Source organism: Ursus arctos, unplaced genomic scaffold (genome assembly GCF_023065955.2).
Source record: "Ursus arctos isolate Adak ecotype North America unplaced genomic scaffold, UrsArc2.0 scaffold_20, whole genome shotgun sequence".
In the NCBI taxonomy this organism is placed as follows: domain Eukaryota; kingdom Metazoa; phylum Chordata; class Mammalia; order Carnivora; family Ursidae; genus Ursus; species Ursus arctos.
This window is the reverse complement of record NW_026622875.1, coordinates 10,328,920-10,345,583: the sequence shown is the minus strand read 5'-3', so window position 1 is coordinate 10,345,583 and position 16,664 is coordinate 10,328,920. Positions and strand designations below refer to the sequence as shown.

At 39.0% G+C, this 16,664-nt stretch overlaps 1 protein-coding gene across 3 annotated transcripts in view; it reads left to right on the top strand.

The window, feature by feature from the left end:
* Positions 1–16,404, top strand: part of ARHGEF26 (Rho guanine nucleotide exchange factor 26) — a 504,613-nt gene extending 488,209 nt beyond the window's left edge. The window contains exons 16-17 of one of the 3 annotated variants that reach the window (XR_008960675.1): positions 14,297–14,671; positions 15,070–16,404. The gene's annotated coding sequence lies outside the window, so the exon portion shown is untranslated. Of the gene's footprint in view, positions 1–10,455; positions 13,971–14,296 lie in introns of those variants that run through there. The other 2 variants (XM_048216114.2, XM_057316046.1) reach the window with 2 other exon arrangements.
* The last annotated feature ends 260 nt before the right edge of the window (positions 16,405–16,664 follow it).

The window sequence follows — 16,664 nt, the reverse complement described above, 5'->3', positions numbered from 1 at the left end:
GTCTCTCTCTACTTTCCTTGATACATAGATAACAATGCTTACCAATTCTTGATGAATATTCTTTCAAGTTAAGCAAAACCCTAATTCAGAAATAGAATTGAAATTGGTAGAACGTGTGTGACCAGGGAGTGAAAGCTTAATAGGTAAAATTGTCTCAAAGAGTAAAGAACTAGGCTTTGTTGGTTCATTGACCAGTTTAAACACGCGCTCACACATGCACACTCCGATTTTTCTCTTCCTGACTTAAGTGGCTCACATCAGTTTTTAAGAATGCAAATTATGACTTCCTTGATAGTCTTTTTGGGCTACTAAGAGTGATTTTTGGCATTTCTTACATACACCAGAACATTTCACCTTAAGTTTTTAAAATCATAAAATAATCTTGTCAGTATCTTTGCAGCTGCTCATGAATCAACTAGAGAAAATTTAAAATATTGCTAAGTTACACAACTGTTCTTTACTTATTCATTAATTATAAGTGGACCTATCAACACGAAATAGAAAAAAAAGTAAGGATTTGATTTAAAAGACAATTGCGTCTTTTTCGGAGAAACGACCAACTGGAAACCAAAACAGCTGACAATGCCTTTGCTTTCTTGCTTCCTGGTCTTAGTAATCAGTGGTAAACAATATGGGTTTGCTGTTGGGTCTGCTAGCAAGAATATGAACAGCTATTGTAAGCCACAGTTAATTGTTTACTGGGCTTTCTCTATTGAACTTGTTGATTTGAATCACAATGGGTTTCCAACAACATAATAACCTTATTCAGAACTTTTAGGTGTCAGAAAAAGTGGAGAAATGTACATCTTGTGGGAAGGTTTTTCTTAACGTGGTTCTGAATAGCGCCATTTTTTGACTCACCCAATGTATTCTAATGAAGATGGGATGTAGAGATAATTGAAGTCAAATAGCAAATCTGTGAAAGCTGACAAGATGTGATTCTTGGAACTCGGGATGGCTAAATGCCACCAACCCCTCCAGACTAGTTTTCAAATACTGTATTTTGGATTCCACAAAAACTAAACACTTCTGCCAAACTCTTTTTCCCCTACTCCATCTTTAACCCTGAATATATACTATTAAAGGAAATTTGAACCAGGACTTCTGTGTAACACACAGTTAAGAAATCCGAAGTGGTATAGAATTTATCTCTAAATTATATGTGTATCTCTCAGTCCTGAAACTGGTAGCTGGGAAACGGATCACTGTATTTTCAGTCTTATTTCTTATAGGAAGAGACTGAGGTTTAGGAGACCCAACCAAGTTTGTCAGACTTTTTTTGTTAACCTGATGTCCATGAATGGACTTTCAAGGTCTATAACATCTTGGAAATGGCACAAGAATTTTTATGCTATGTATATCTATGCTGGTATAATATCATTGATTTCACTAGATTCTCAAAGCAGTCCACAAAACTAAAAACGTTGAAATGATAGGTAAGGCTATTAAAATAATTATCTTATGGAAAGGTAAACTGTTCTGCTTCACTCTTCACGGTAATTCTGTAAATTGGCTAAGTATCGTAGTGGAAAGATTAACGCAGATTCTGAAAACAGCCAGCCAGTGTTCCAATCCCATCTCTGCCACTTATTAGCTTTATGTCCTAATGTTCTCTACTTCGGTTTCCTCATATGCAAAATGTAATAGTACCCATATGCAAAGTAATAGTACCCACCTCATAGGGTTGCTGTGAGGAATGAAAGAGTTAGTACTTATAAAGTGCTTGCTATGTGATAAGTATATTTATTAAAAGCTGTCAACAAAAATTCCTGGACTGCCAAGAGTTAGTCAGAGACAAGGGAGAGCTTTATTGCCATACAGTTTGCAAACCAGGGAGGCACATCCTTTGGCTACAAACCGAAAGTATGCTCCATAGGGGAAGGAAGGTTTGGGCTTGGGGTTAAATAGGCAAAAACCGCAAGTTCTATGCCCATATTGAAGTCGGTCAGGCTCAGGTCCCAAACAACAACATCCTTCTGTGCCTTGGTGGTCAGCCTGAATGAGGGATAAGCCCTTCTGGAGTGTGAGATATCACAACCTTAATGAGAGAAGACCCTCCTGGAGAGTAGGATTCCTACGCAGGCAAAAAAAAAAAAAAAAAAAAAAAACCTCCTGAGGCCACAACCAGATAATGTGTGTGGTCTTGGATGTGAGAGGACTCTCCCGAATATCTCCCGCTGAGGAGCACCTGAGCTCACGGGGCTCTTGCAGGTTCCTGATGCAATGGTCTGGGAGGATGTGGAGAGGGGTCCAGGAGTCTCTTTACATCCCACTTCTGACATCAAGGAATGTCAACAAAAAATACCTGGAATGCAGAGATTTGGTCAGAGGCAAGGGAAAACTTTATTGCCATACAGTTTGCAGACCAGGGAGACACAGCCTTTGGCAACAAACCAAAAGTATGCTCCAAAGGGGAAGGACGGTTTAGGCTTGGGGTTAAATAGGCAAAACCTTCAGGTTTTGTGTCCTTATTGAGGTTGGTCAGATTCGTGTTCCAAAAGGCAACTTTAGGAGCAAAGTGACGAGCGGAATACAGCTCATTGTTTCTGATAGCAGCTTGAGAATGCGGCAGACTGAAGAGCATGGTAGGATGTGTTGCAAGGATTTTTCTGCGAATTTTGCAGAATTTTGTGCAAGCTTGTCCCTCAGATTGTGCTGACTGGTCATTCAGCCTCATGGTCATTCAACCTGATTAAAATTTTACTTTCTCTCCCTTGACATGAGGGAACCCATCTTGTCTGTTAGCTGTTGCTGTCCAGTTATTGGGGCCTTTTGTTCTCAAAGCTCACCCCCCCCCCAAAAAAAAAAAGCTTGTGTGTGTGTGTGTGTGTGTGTGTGTGTGTGTGTGTCTGACAAAGGCTAGGCATATGTTTACATGTAAGCACATATATAAAAAAAAACTAAGTAAATACGCCAGATTTCAGATGATGAAACTGTTTTAAGGGTTTTGCCTAAAATTACATTGTAAGAGGAAGAACTAGGTCTAAACTTTGGGAAAGTTGTTTATTTTTTTCAATTTAAGTTTTGCTAGTTATTGGCCCTGTGGATGGCTCTTACCTTCCATTCCTCTCTGTTCTAACCTGCCCAATGTTTCACTTTAAAAATCACCTTCCATAGGTGCCTGGCTGGCTCAATCGGCAGAGCGCGTGACTCTTGATCACAGGGTTATGAGTTTGAGCCCCATGTCCAGCATAGAGTTTACTTAAAAATTTTTTTAAATAAAATCACCTTCCATCCCATTCTGCTTGCCAGCCTTCCCAATATTCCCTTTATCTCATTTGGATCAAACTAAATTTTTGACAAGCGCCAGATGAAGAGTAAAATAAGGAATTGTTGGAGTACTCATCTGTGAGAGACGGTGGAGTATCAGTGGCATACTAAAATAAAACGTGTTTATCCAAACTCCTCTCCTGGCAATCAAAATAAGGTACCTTTAAAATACGTTTAGAATAAGGTGAAAGGAGAGAAGTTCATCCAGATGTTCCCTCCTACAGGTGCTCGCACACATACTTCCACACCACACGCACACACACACACACACACCCCTCCCCCTCTAACTATCTCAATCCAAATTGCTCTGGCTAATTTCAGTGTTTTTCTTTTGCTGAAAGGAACATGTTCATTTGTGGCAAACTCTCAGGGTTTTTTGACAAGAGAGGAGAGATTGATCCCTACTGCCTGGGGTCTTCTTTCTCCCTTCTCCACACAGCTCTCAGCTGCAGGACTGTAAACTGTTGAACACCTACTTAAGGGGGAAGAGTCTGAGGGACACCAGTTATGAACCCACCCAAGAGCCCGGTTTATCATCCTTCTTGGGTGCCCTTGAATCTAGCTCTCCTTCTGACCATGAATTACAAAATCTTTTGCTATATAATCCTGCCTCACCTGGATTATCTCTTATTGCCTGGAGTAAAATTCATGCCTACATTCCAGTCCATCAGATTCTCTTTCTGTCCCCCAGCCCTCATTCTTTTTCATCCCAGCTATCCCAAACACCGGAAGTGGTTTTCTTTTCCATGACTGCCAGAGTTGGGTAGTAGTAGAAAGTCCATTGGTAACGTCATTACCAAGCAGGGGTAGCTTGAAATCCTCGTTCCCCTACTTGCCTGCCGTGTGATCTAGAGAAGGTTATTTACTCTCCCTGAGTTCCCTTGTGTTTTTCATCTACAAAACTGGAAAACAGCATTTGCTTCAAGGGTTGATAAAGGATGAAATACAATAGCATACAAAAAAAGATTCTGGCGTAGAGCATCTACTCAATAAATATTAGGTTGTTTCGTTAAATTGTAGCTAAATATTCACTCTACAAATACAATCTATTCTGTTTTGAGGGTTTTATAGTTTACACAAAGGGTTTTTACATACATCATTGTATTTATTCCCCATGAGATCCTGAGAAACAAAAAAATATGATTCCTGTCTTATGGATGAGGAAACTGGGTGTCACCGTGATTAAATGGTTTGCCACTGACCACACAGCTAGTGTCAGAGCTGGAACTGAAATACATTTCTTTTGATTTGAAATAGTTTTCCCTTTCAGCTGTACCACATTGACATTTAAGAAACTTTTAATGGATTATGCAGTGGTTTTACCAATTTTGGCCCTGTTTGTGTCACTTACATTAATAATGCTCAGTTTCTTCATCTGTTACATAAAAAGGCAGAACCAGACAATTCTTTAGCCCCTTTCCAGGTTTTAAAATGTTTGGTTATATAGTTCTAATACTAAGCAAATTAAAATTCTCCCAACTTCCATTGCATCAAAATATTAAGTTTGACATATTTTTCTTATTTAGCATGAAGAATTACTCATGGATAGATTCTTCTTTAATCATAGATTGTTGCTTAAATGGTCTTTTCCTAAGAACTGGATGAACTTCAAAATAGTAGTGTAAGAATATGTAATTATGTGATATAATGTTATTAAAGCAATTCGTGAAGTTTTCTCAAAGGTTTACTTTCTCTTCCATAAAGTTCTTTGGTCTTGATTAAAAATGGAGAACTGAAAACAGATCTGCCAGCATGTAATGTTATCATAAATTACTGTATATACTAAGTCACTCTCATAAAATTTTTATGCTTAATACATTCTTTCCAACTAATAATTGCTTTCTGTTGTTCCCAAGAATTAATGTGAATAAAATATAAAGTATCACCTTTTTCACCCGGATGGTTTTGGCTTCTCTGTTTACATATAGCCTTTTAAAAGAAGTGGAAGAGAAATGTATTATAAAACAAACACTGGACTATGAGTGTTCTTTTCCCTTTCTTGGCTAATGGCATCATCGTTTATCTGCAGTTTAGAAAATTTGGATCACTCGAAATTTTCCCAATTCCATGACTTCACCTATGCCCAAATATTCCCAGATTTAATCTGCCACTAAAACATCCCTTGAATCTGATGGCTTCTCTGTGCGACCAATGCTGTAGTCTCTTGTTGGACTGTTGAAATTGATTTCTATTGGGTCTTCTTGTCATCAGGCTCTCACTCCCTCCTTTTCCAAGTGATTTTCCTAAAACACAAATTAATCATTTCCCTCTGAAAGGTCTTCGAAAACCCTTCATTGTTTCCGTCCTCAGAACTCTTGCCTTCTAGCTGATGACCAAAACTCTTAGCATGTAGTCTCTTCATGATTTGGTTTTAGGGTCATTCTCTTCAATCTTATTTCTGAACCCCACTACTATATACCTTATGCATGAATCGGTCATACAAAATTGTACTTAGGGATCCATATCTTTGCATGTTTTTCTTGTTTGCTATTTTTGTAAAGCTCTCCCTGACTGCCTCCCACTATGGAGAACCCATGCTCATCTTTTCACTGCAATTCAAGAATTAGTTACTTTGAGAATATTCCTCTGGCCTTCTCTTCTACCAAAGCAGAGTTAAGTAACCTGTATCTGTGATAACATTGGTTTTGTGCATGTGTCTTCTATAGGATTTCTGCTGCACTTTAAACAGTTATTCATCTGTCCATATTTCTCATTAGACTGTGAGATCTTGAGCCTATATCTGATTCATTTTATATCCTGCAACCAGCAGTATGCCTTGTACAGGTTAGGTTGTAAAGTAGACATATTGAATGAATAACAAATGCAAAAGTTTAGTATTGACCCCAAAGTTTATCAAACATGTTCTTCACTGGTCCCTAAATTAAAGAAAAGTCAACAATGTTGGTGACTTAAAATAGTTGGCATGAAAGGCACAAATGATGGTGGAAGCACTTAATAATATGGGCCACAAACTGACAAGTCATGTATATGACTAATGGCTAACTAAATGCTTATAGAGTAAGAGCTATAAATTCAGTGGCAGAGACTGTTTGGTGAACTAGAGTGATTTGGTGAAGGTTTTTGAAGGAGTAATTTAAGTCAATATGGAAAAAAGTATCTAGGATTTCAGAGCTAAAGAGCAAAGGAGAAGGTATTGGGGAAAGGGGAAAATGTGATGAAAGGCATAGAAACAGGATCGAGTAGGGTTAATACAACAGTGAGTTGACAAATTATGCTAGATTGGAAAATGAGGATGTGGATATGGCCACATTGTGCGTGGCTCTTTGTGCTGTGCTGATAATAACAGATCATATCTGGAAAGCAAGGTAGGCCATGGCAATACATTTGGATAGGGAATTACTGTAATAGGAGTTGTGCCATCGAAAGAAACATATTTGAACATTGATACCACTGGAAGGCTCCTGCTGGTGCATTTCAGGACTTGCCCTCAGGTGGAGTCAGTAAAAATCATAAAGAGACTGTGAAACTGACAGAGTTAGTGTTCAATGAGACATGGGGCTGTTGGTTAAAGAAAACAACTAAAAACAACTCAAGTTCAAATTGGGAAAATCAAGTAATGGTGGTAATAATGACTAGTACGTATTGAGTACTACTATGAGTCACATGTTTGAGGTGTATTATTTTTAATACCTATAAAAAAACCTTCAAGTTAACTGTTGCCCTATTTTTTAAGTGATAAAAAGAATGATATTCAGGGAAACTAAGTAACTTGCCTTGACTTAGACCCTGATCTTTTACTTCAGTTCTTATGACAGAATCCTTATCTTACTGCCTGTGCCCGAGATACGATCATCTGCCCAGGACCAAAGAACCTCCAAACTTCAAAATCAAAACCAAAAATCCCTAAACCCTAAGCTGAGACCATCTTATAGGACTTTCAGTATCACTAGGATATAGAATATGGTTTGGCCGAACTTCTTTTCTCCATTTGTTTTTGGACTATTGCCCGCCTCCCCAAGCACCACGTTTAGCTTTCTTCTAGTGCAGCTTCTTCTGTTGCTACAAGCATATCTTCTGGAAGCAGCATTCAGAAAAACAAAGGAAGTCGAATGGAGCAGCCAATTCACAGAGAATAATGAATTTCATTGTTCATTGTGAATCACCAGTGCAATCTCCAGGCAGAAATATTCATCCCAGTATTGAAAGGGTGGGATAGAAGTTTAGGAGGCAGATCAAAACTACGGAATACAGGCTTGAATCTAGAGGAATTTACTGACGGAGTTGGATCCAAATGTGAGGTGCTCCGAGGGATAGAAGTGAGCAGGATGGAAGACTGAAACAAAGCAATACCTACCATTAGAGGGCAGCCTCGAAAGAGAAGCCATCAGTAAAAAGGAGCAAGAGAGGGAGGTGATGCAGAAGCTACAGGAGATGTCTTCAATGATGGGGTAGTCAAGAATGTCAGTTCTTGAGAAAGGTCAAGGAGGGAAGGAATAAAGAAAAGATGAATTAACTTGTAAATCGGGAAATAATCGGTGACCTTTGAGAATGTGGCTTTAGCAGTGCGCCTAAGCGTTGCAGCCTCTTAATCATCCACTATTTAGTTCAATGGCTTAAATAGAAAATTATTTCTAGACTTACACTGTAAACTGGAAAAATATCAGCACAAGTCAAACCCTTTTTGCCAGTATAAACCACCGTTGGTCCAAAAAAAACTATGAAAGAAGTAATGCTTACGTACAGTCTTTGTGTGCCAATTCCTCTCTGCAAATTAGTACCCTTCTTTCTGTGACTGCTTAAGTGTAAAGCTGCGCCCGTTCCAAAAACTGTATATCTGCTTCCTCCCTCATCATTCTTTTATTCATCCATCCATTCATTTATCCATTAATTGAGTAAATAAACATTTATGACTTGTCATTTCTGTTGTTTCAATAATGCAATGAAAATATTTATGTTACTGAGGTTTTCTCATCCCTGCCAAAAACAGTAGAAGCAAAAGAGCTGAGCTTTCTTTGACAAGCCATAACAATATTGTGTTTTATTTTCCATAATGCAGATTAAAAATAATAAAGGAGAAGGAAACCCTAAGAAAATCCAAGAAAAAAAAGATATTTTCCAACAAAGAGTATGTTTTCAGAGAGCATTTAAGGCTTTAATTTCAGATTTAATCAGAGGTTTTGTTGGCCCAAATTATTATGTTGACATTTGCCTTTGAGGTCAACAACCTCCCCTTTCTAATATTTAATCTATTTTATTGCACCAAAATGCTTCCCCATTCTTTTGTCTCCTATCAAAATCTATTGAGAAAGTGGCCACGTCAGTCATCAACACATTATTTTTACTGGAAGTCGTTAGAGTATTTGCATTTTATGCCTTCATTCCAATCATTGAGTAAATAGACTTTCTCTCTTTAAAGAAATGTTAAGATCATCAATGAGATGGGAAAAGACCTATTTTCAAGGAAGTCCTCCCAGAGCCCCTAGTAGTATGTTACAAGAAAGCCAGATCTCCCAACTGCCTGCTCTTTTCCTCCAGTATAGCAAAATGGGGCTTATACAGTTAATCATTGCTCACAGAAATGGCAAAATGTAAAGGAGGTACTTTCAGGAAAAGCTTCAAAAATTAAATAATCCTTTGGGAGGTTTGTTGAGGGCTCATTTTTATAAATCACTTATTTGGGATCGTATACAATGGTCTTAGTATATTGACTTATTTTCTCTCAGCTTTTACATCTGAGAGTTATTTCTCTTCAAGATGATGTTATAACCAAGGATTTTTTTAAAATAACCTCATAATTTTTTATTTAATGATAATAAGGATGGTCTTTTCAGTTGCTATCCCAGAAAGCTCTTTGTAGGGAAGTCATCAAAGCCTGTTTTGGGCAAGGCCAATCTGAACCATGTGCTGCTATATCTTTTAATGTTTTATCTATAGTTAATAATACTGTATTATATATTTGAAAGTTACTAAGAGTGTAGATCTTCAACGTTTCCATAAATTTTCAGTACTAGATCCTGAAGATATCATGTATCAATATTTAAAATGCATTCCTATGGTTTTCATTCCCCCCAAAACAAATGACTAACTTAGCTATAATGCAAAACATAATAGGCATGAGTTTCTTTGAAATACTATTCTTAGTCGACAGTGTTAACATTTTATTCATTTTACCCTGTATTAGCCTAAGAAGTAATTGAAATGTCAAGTGTTCTAGAATCAACCTCCATCATAATTGATTTGCTTTCTACTTATTTTCTGGAGTTACTACAAAAATGGGATACTTGTAAACCTGGATTAAATCTTGCAGAATAAGTTATTCATTTATTCAACAAATGTTTACTTCAAAAGTTTCTTTGGTATGACACCAGGACAGATGGTAGGCGGTGATATGCTGCTCTCATAAAACTTGAAGCTGGCAGAGCTACAACAAAACAGATCGACTAGCCAACACCTATTAAGCACTTATTCTGTGGAGGGCATTGTTCTAAGGGCTCTCCATGTTATCTCTCCATGTTTAATCTTCACAACTCTGTGAGGTAGGGACTATTATTGTCCCTATTTTACAGATGAAGAAATAGCAGTACGGAGCTGTAAGGTGATTGGTCACCCAGGCTAGTAAGTGATAGAGTCAGGACTTTAACCCCTGTAGTTTGGGTCCAGGGTCTGTGCTCTTAAACAAAGGAATCACACAGAACTATAAAATCACCACTAGGCTAAGAATTATGAAGAAGAGAGCTACAAGGCTACAAGAACATATAATGGTTGATTTGGAAAAATGGGGAACCTGGTCAATGGCCGCTGATAATTTAAGAATGAGCAGAAGCTAATCTCTCATTGTTTCTCTCATTGAGGAATAATTGACATATTACCTTATATTAGTTTCAGGTGTACAACATAATGATTAGATACTTGTGTATATTGCAAAATGATCACCACAGTAAGTCTAGTTAATGTCTGTCACCATACACAGTTACAAATTTTTTTTAATTGGGATGAGAGCTTTTAAGATCTACTCTCTTAGCAACTTTCAAAAATGCAATACAGTATTGTTAACTATAGTCACCATGCTGTACATTACATCCTCATGATTTACTCATGTTATAACTGGGAGTTTATAATTTTTGACCCCCTTCATCCATTTTTCCCACCCATTTTTCCCACTCTGATTTTAACAGTGGAGTGCTCATGAGTAAAAGTCAATTCTTTTTTCTTTTTTTAAACTAGGCTCCACACCCAGCATGGAGCCTGACATGGGTCTTGAACTCACTACCCTGAGATCAAGACCTAAGCTGAGATCAAAACCCGAGCTGAGATCAACAGCCGGACACTTGATCGACTAAGCCATCCAGGTGCCCCAGTAAAAGCCATTTCTTCTTGTTTTGCCTATTTCAGAGAGGAAAGTCAAAGAAAAGTGGTGCTTGAATTGACTAAATATATAGAAGACACACTTCACACAGCATTAAGTCCCCTCTCTTGAGCTGCCAGGTTCTCTTCTGGAAATCCCACTCTACTTTTTCTTTCTAGGGAAGCTGTTTGCAATGAATCTATGGTAAAACAATAGAAAAAAAAACTAAGAAAGAGTGCAGAGTTTCTGATTCCTTTCTGAGAAACACTTGATGCCTTGGGGATGGAGTGTGCCCCAGCAAGAGAAGATATTTGTGGTCCAGTAGAATGCAACTACACTGAGATGTGGAATTTTGTCATGGAAGTCTAGCATATAGCACGCTAAAGCAGGCACATCTACTGATGTAGAAATATGCAATGTCTTTCTTAAGAATGTTGGCAGTAAAAAAAAAAAAAGAAAGAAAAAAGGAGAATGTTGGCAGTAATCTTGGATTATTTGTTTAAAATCTTTCCTCTTTACTCAAGAGCTTTTGGCCTTTGTAAGATCTTAAGAGACGCCTGGAACTTAAAATTCATTAATAGCCCCAGAGATAAGACTCTACTTGGTGTGTTTACTCAGAATTTGTTCCCCATCAACATCTTGAGATATTAAATAAAGATAAAGCTGTTCATATGTGAAAGGAGAGTTTGAACTTGACCCCTTTGCTGATTCATAAAGACATTGTGATTTTGGAAAGTCCCTCTCCTAAAACAAAGAATATTAACATCTTGGACTCATTCCCATCAGTCAATTCTTGCTTCCTGTGTTTGCTCCTCAAAGAGGCTCTTGGCAGAAATGATGGGCACAGTACTTTATAGTTTAGGAAGTAGTTGCACAATCTTCATCACCTTGGTCCTCACAACAACTGCACCACAGGGGAAAAGCAGTGTGGCTGTGTTTGTTGATGGTATTTCTTCTTCTTCTTCTTCTTCTTCTTCTTCTTCTTCTTCTTCTTCTTCTTCTTCTTCTTAATTATTATCTCTATTGTACAAATGGAGAAACTCAGACAGTTAAGTGGTCTAACCAAGATTACGTGACTCCAAGTGGAGAAAACCATGCCTTGCACCAAGATCTTTGTAAATACTATGAATGTAATATGGTACTATAAATACTATATACTATAAATACTATATAATCCCCTGTATAACATAATAAACAGTGACAGCTATACTGGCTCAGGGAGGTCAGTTGGCATTCAATCTCTGCCCGAATTCTCTGCATTCAACTCTCCCGAAGTTCAGCAAAGTACACGTGTATAGCATCCATAGCTTCCCAACTGACAGATGTGAGCATTCCCACAAAACCTGCCTGGTGATAGTAGTGCTGGAGATGGAAGAAGTTGCTTCTTAACATTACTAAAGTAAGAGAGACCATCCAGAAATTCTTATCCACTTCTTTCCCACTCAGCTTAGTGCATAAGCAGAGTTAGGAATGGAGAAGTATGATGCCCCTGATTAAATCCTCATTTCTTTCATTCACTCATTTCACCGTTTCAGTCAAGTAATATTAAGTGCTTGTGGCATCCAGTATATCTAATATGCCAGGATCCTAATGGTCACCCTAGTGGGGAGAGGAACAGGTAAATCAGGGAGGACAGTGCAGCGTGATTAGTACTGGGGTAGAGATACTCAGGGCAGGAAAGGCAGGAGGAGGGTCATTTAAATCAGTTGGGGGTTGGTCAGGAAACGCTTTGCAGAATTGATGTCATTGCAATATATTGCATCTGAATGCTTCAGACTATTTTTGTAAAAAAATAGTTGCTAAAAAACAAAACAAAACAAAACAAAACAAAAAAGCAAAAAACCTGTAGCCCTAACCTAGTCAGCTACTACCATGCCTGAGAGTAAATCCCGTGTGTGGCAGGTGGTCACAGCAGGAACAAGGAGGCCAGTGGTGGTTGGAGAGCAAAGCCAAGCTTAGCCATTGGTGGTCATCTCTGCTAGCTCAATAATCCACTCCTTCACAATCTTTTAATTTAAAATAAAGGCAGAGGAAATATCTGGTGAGAGACTGGGAAAGCTAGTGGCATCTCAGGATGATAAGTAAGATCTGGGACTTGGGAGGCCAAAAGCCAGGTATGGTTCCCTTCCTCAACCTTCTCTAACGGTCCAGGAGAAGGCGGAAAGAGCCAAAATTTGGTACTATTTGGACTGACACATTTGTTCCAGCATCTCTTTTAGTTCTTTAAATCTCCCTGCTTATAATTTCCTTCCCTTTGCCCTCTGCTAGCATTTTAAAAGCACTGCTCTCTAGATGGAACCTAATCTTGGAACTCCACCCAATCCCACTCAATCCCCATAACATGAGCAGTAAACTAAGCAAAATCGTTGAAAAATGCTTCTGCTGCAGTTGGATGGAAGGCTCTCTACTCCATCTTCTTGGTGTCATCACGATCTATTTCAAGTGCCAAGTCACAGAACATATGTAGCTCGTTAGAGTAACTTGTGGACTCTATTCACTGAGCTCTCCATCTATACCATTGCACTTACGCAGGAGCTGATATCTGGTATCTAGGAGACTTTGGAACTCTTACCTGATACATAAACCCTTGAATTCTTCCCTGAAGTATGTTATCAAATAAAGACTGTAATAATTTTTTAAAAATTAGATATGGCTGTCTTGGCAGAGTTTTCCTATGGTTCCCTTTGAAGCCACCGCTGATCACTCATTTGGCATGTGTTTGCAGATCACTTGTGTGTGCTGGGCACTGTGTATACAAGGGTGGACCTCAAGAAGCTTACAGTTTGGTGATGAATACAGATAGGGGAACAAACTTCTTCAATACACTCAATTTCATCATTCAGTAGGTAACTTCAGAAGACTAATGGATGATGTAGATTATTAAACATAGGAATAGTCCAAAGTATTTTTCATCTTGGCCACAAAACTTGCTTGTGAGTACTTTTGAGGCCACTTACTATGGTGTTCCTTGTACCTCTAGAAAAGATGTCAAGGATTTTAATAATATCTATAATGGATGTTTCTACCTGTACTCAAGTAGAATTCTAATTAATCATGTAAGGAAGAAAATCCTGAATAGGATCTTTTGAAAAAGAAATTTTATTTCTTAACATAGAATAAAAATAGATGGCATACAGAACAGGGACACCATGCTAAAAACAATTGATGGAAGAAACACTGACATGCATATTTTAGATTGTTGGAAAGCAAGGAAGAAGAATGTACTAAAAAGACTAAAAATATATTGCATAGATTACCCATGTCAATGATTATATGAATATATGTATCTTCTACTTTTATGCTTTCCTTCTTATGGTAGGGAGCCTCTAAAATGTCCCCCCAGTGATCCCTGCCTCCTGGTGTTCATTAACTCTACTGATTTTTTTCCTATCACTTATCACCATTTGATATATATTTATTTTGTGTTTATTTGTTTTATATTTTTAAACTTTTTTTTTTTTTTTTTTTTTTTTTTTTGTCCACCTTTCACTGGGAAACAGGCTCCAAGCTCCAAGAGAGCAAGGACTTAGTCTATCTGGTTGTATCCTGTAGCCTCAGGAGTTAGACACTGACTGACAACCAGGGGTGCTCAGCAGACATGTCTTGAATGAAATGAATGAGTGAATAAATGAATGAGTGAAACAAGACGGTGACATGTGTCCCTAATATATTTAATGTGAAATTCTAAAATGAGTTATTCTTCTTGTCGAACTCCTCCAGGGTGACTGCGTCCTTTGACTACAAAAGAAGCACAACGCTGACAGATTTACCCTTGCCTTGGAGAGCAGTTAATGCTCCTTCAGATTTTCAAATGAACCAACGGTTTGCAAACCAGCTACATTGGACACACATTCTCTTTTTAATTTGATTTTTCAAAAGAAAATGCTACCTAAGATTAAAGAACAGCTGCCACTCTCCCCCCACATTCCAGCACACTCACATTATTGCTTTGACGTTTCGCTGAAGAATCTGTGGTGAGGTTCACATGCCAAGCCCGTGTTATGACTCCCCCGCCCTGCTGGCATTTGGAAAGCTTCCAGACCCATAGCTGAGAAAAGCAGAACTTGGAGGCAAAGGAGAAGCCAAGTTGCCCGGGTATGCTTCTCCATAATGTGAGGCTTTGTTTTGTGAAAACAGTTCGGATTCCTGGGTTGGATTTGAGAAGGGATTTGTGAATAATTTCATATGAAATGACTAAACCATAGCAAGCAGTGTTAAATGGTCTTCTTGCTGTAGACTAAAACCTGATTCGGAATTGCTAAACTTTTGAAAATGGAGTGAAATAATTAAGATCAAGTGATACATTTCTAAGTGTTTCTATGTGTGAGAGTGGTAGAAATTACTCACCCAAAGTTTTAAAGTGGATTTTTTAAGAAACATTTTTTAGCGTTACAACGAGTATTTCTTCTCTCTGATGGGTGTCTTCCTTTCTAGGGAACGGGAGATGTAGCAGCCGCCTTTTCTTCTCTCTTTGTATGAACCTTGTTTTCTAGGTGGAAGCTGTCAGCAGTAGCACCAGCTGAATCCTGATTTTCTGGCTATAAAGACTGATCTGAGGAATGAAGATTAGCCCCTTCTTGAGTAGGTGTGCACAGTGGACCCCTGAGAGGTGCCAGCTCGCCTCCTTCTTTCCCCCAGGCAGAGCTGAGACTCAGCTCGCAATACCAGCCCGGAAGTACAGGTTGTTTCCAACAGCCGTCTGTTCTGAACAGGCTTGTTTGTGTTCAGAATAGTTGTCTGTGTCATATTAATTATTGAATATTGTAGCTATTGTTCTTCACAATGGCCTTGAATTTCCTTTGGGGATTCAACTGGCTTAAGAGATACTTAAGACTAAAGATGTAACCTCAGCAGTAGAGGAGGCTCAGGGGTGGGCCAGTGAAGGGGGGGGGTCTCGGTCCAAGCAGAAGGTATCTCAGATGTCGGCTGGGAGTTCCAGGACACAAAAACTCTTACTTGTTAGATGACATGAAATGTAGTTGTGAGGGAGGAACTTGCTGTAGTCACTTTGTCACCATGAGGAAAACCAGGCCGGGGAAGCAGCTGATGCGCGGGGAAGGACAGAGCTGAGTATAACAGAAAATTGGAGATGGAGTCCTGCACAAATTGCACCCATTTGCCAGATCAGCCAGCAAGATGATCAAGCCAGAACTGAAGCCCAGGACCGCCTGACTCTAAACTTTGATGGTACCCCCAGCATCCCATGCTCCTCTGCCTCTCCTTGCACTACCCTGCTTTAGTTGACTGGGTGGGGAGCCCAGGCTGTGTCACAGCACAGAATCTCTTGAAAATCTGTAGCCATCCATGACACTCTTCTTATGAAAGACAGACTTCATGCTCATGAAACAAGTGTTTGAGTACTGTATCAGAGGGCTCATAGACCTCTGTGAAAGCCAGCATGCATCTCTTCATCCCCCCAACTCCTGGTTTTAAAAATCTAGTGTATTCTTTGTAGAACCACAGGCAATTTTAAGTTACAGAAATGACATAATCTGATTTGCATTCTGCAGACATAATTCTGGTAGCTTCCAGAGGACAGAAGAGGGGACAGTGGTTGCAGGCAGGAAGCTGAGTCAGCAGTTTAGGGCTGAACACAAGGGGCTGGCTGTGAGGGCCGAAGAGTGGAGGAGGGCAGAGGAAATGTGCAGAGTGCAGGATGAGAGCGAAGCAGGAAGATCTTACATGAGGTGACTTGACAGAGGGGTGAAATTAACCAGGAAAAGGAATACAAATGAGGAAGCGGATGAAGGAAACCACGCGTATTGTGATAAAGGATATGACTTAGAATTTGGTTTTACGTGGCTACTACACCTTGACTTATATTACGAGTAAGTGGTGGGGGCAGCAGAGAAGCCGAGAAATGTTTCTGTTATCTGAGAAGATGGAAAATTGTGAAGGAGTATGGGCCAAGGGAATGTTGAAGAGTATGTTTGCTTTTTCTCAAGAGAGTATTTCAATTTTTATGTAATCTGCATTTCCCAGGTCATATTGGCCTGGCACTAAAAATAGGAATGGAGAGGAGAAACAAACGCTGATTTTCTGGGTCAACTTTCTTGACTATGCTCCGGACACTTCGTATGTGTATGGG